We start from the raw sequence: 2,843 nt of genomic DNA, 5'->3' as shown, positions 1-2,843 counted from the left end.
AAATTGAATATGCATAATATGAAAATTATACAATTTGAAACTTCCAAATAATATAGAAGAAAGTCATAACAAAAAATGACAAAATGGCTTATCAGGATCCATGATGATGAAAAGGGATTCAACACTGAAACATGTTTTGGATCGGATCTAGAACTTTAGTAAGTGTGGATAAACCCAAATGATAGTTGTAAGAATCAAAATATATTCAAAATTATATCAGTTTTTTTTTCTTTTAAGGCTTTTATCTCTTTGATTGGTAAAATATTAAATAAAGTTATATCTATCAATGAACATCTCGGTAGATAATTCATGAATAATGAAGTAATAAAAAAGTGAAATGACTATAAAATCATACCTCGTTTGATGATGGAAGAGATTAGATCTGTCTAATAAAAATGAAAAAAATGTAGGAGAAGTAATTTGTGAGTTTCAAAAGAAGAGAAGATTAAGAAGTAAATTGAAATGAAATAAAAGTAGAGAAATGAAAAATTAATTTAATGAAAATCATACTTCGTTTGACGATGGAAAAGATTAGATCTGTCTAATAAAAATGAAAAAAATGTAGGAGAAGTAATTTGTGAGTTTCAAAAGAAGAGAAGATTAAGAAGTAAATTGAAATGAAATAAGAGAAGAGAGATGAAAGATTAATTTGATAAAAATAAATTATTCTTTGGACAATCTATTCTCACATATATTTATATTAAGATAGCAGAAGAAAGATATAGTGTGTAAGAGTTCATTATAAGAATATCTGGGCATTTTGGAGGGGGGAAGTTAAGAAAATGGTGACATGTGTCAATGATGACATGGTAAGGAGCTTAAGTTAAGGAGATTGTGACATGTGTCAATAAGAAGCTTTTTTTGTTATATAGATAATAGATAGAAGGAAATTCATAAATATAACTAGATTCAGTAAGAATAACTTTTGCATGTCTGTCTCTCTTTTGCCACTGAGGAAACAATTATGCAACTTGCTAACAGTTGGTCAAATAGAAGAAAGATCTGTTGTCTCAAATAGTATCATGGACCAATGATATTGAAGCAAAAACAGAAAAATTAATAAACATTTAAATTTTTTAATTAACATGATATTTCTATTCGTCTAGGACATAATATTAATATCATCTAAGACAACAAATCCTTGTCTGATAGAATAAGGATGACAAACCTTAAAGTGTTGTTCTACCAAAACAAGTTATAATTAAGTTTAATGACTCAAGCAAACAATTCTGCTAGATGCTCATGATGAAGTCATGGCTTTCTTGTTGCTTTTGACATTATGAACAGCTTGGGTATGCTAACATTAAGAACAGCTTGGGTATGCTAATAAAAAATGTATGAAATATTCAGGGTTATAACATGAGAAAAGATATTAACATTATAACTTTTCTCAAACTCAGTTCTTAAGGCCTTAAGGCCGTGGATAGGAAAAGTTACATGGATGTAGTTTAACTATACTATCACATGTTTGGTATATGTTTTAAAATATTTATGGAAGTAATGTATTTTTTAGGAAACTCGTGAATGAGATCCAGAAGTTTGGAGAAGTCGTGGACTAGCAATGCAACTTCCCTGTGATCTCATACATCTGAGGCACGAGACTCTTACACGTTCTCTCTCCTCCATGGAAGTCAGGCTTCCCATGTACGAATTCCACTTTTTTTTAGAAGTCGTGTTCCTTAAACAAAATTTTCATTATAAATTAATAACAAAAATGCTCTCTAGTCTAGTGGTTCTTAGTTTACATGATAATGTAGATGTCCATGGTTCAACATCCACTCATTGCTTAGTTTTTGTTTTTTTGAGTAACACGACTTCTAAAAAAAATGAAACTCGTGCATGCAAAGCACGACTTACATGGAAGAGAGAGAACGTGTAAGAGTCTCGTGCCTCAGATGCACGAGACCATAGGAAATTCGCATTGCTGATCCACGACTTCCCAAACTCGTGGATCTCATCCACGAATTCCCTAAAAACTACACTACTTCCGTATATATTTTAAAACATGTACCAAATGTGTCAAAAGTATACTATCCACATAAATTTTCCCTGTGGATAAAGACTCAAATTTATATGCGCTTAAAAGAGCTATAGCCTCATTCAGCCAAGTATTGAAAACTTTGAGGCGTAGGATCTACTCCGTCTAAATAATCCTTTGTACATTCAATTAGGATTCCCAAAGAACTAGAGTTCAAATTGACTAGTTCTCATAGTATATCTACATGCCACAGTTACCATTTGGTGGAGGTTCAATGGCAGAATGGTTGACCTTTTTGGACTAAATGATTCTCTCTACTTTTTCAGAAGAATGGTTACACAATTAGGAGACTAACATATGACCCTTCTAAGGGAAGAACCTTGTAAGTCAACTACTACTTGAAAACTTCATGTAGCAAACAGTTTGTGAGGTTTTCAGGCATATAATTGAAGATAAATGAAATTGGATCTACATTGCATGACTCACTATAACCTACAGTAATGAAGGAGTCCCCATTACACTCAGTTGTGAAATATGCATCAACTACGGTAAAGTTTATGTTACTCACTGGACATTTCTGTTCGCGCTTCTAAGGAAGCCATCAGCAGTGCCAATGAGGTGAGTAGCAATTTCTGGTCTGGTATCAGATTGAATGCTCTAGGAAATCAAAATGATTGTTATGTCTACCATGTCCTGATTTAGGAGGCTTTGAAGAGTGAGAAATTTATTGCCTCATGGCTTTACCAGTATGTGTTTACTCGAGGGTGAGGACCAGAGCTCAGAATGGTTGAACAGTTACATGGGAAGCATGTATAAGAATGCAATATTATAAAGATAAACAGACATCGATATGGATATGATATAA

The sequence above is a fragment of the Lupinus angustifolius genome, chromosome LG07 (assembly GCF_001865875.1).
Source record: "Lupinus angustifolius cultivar Tanjil chromosome LG07, LupAngTanjil_v1.0, whole genome shotgun sequence".
NCBI lineage: Eukaryota > Viridiplantae > Streptophyta > Magnoliopsida > Fabales > Fabaceae > Lupinus > Lupinus angustifolius.
The sequence above is the reverse complement of the archived record's forward strand: the minus strand, read 5'-3'. Positions refer to the sequence as shown.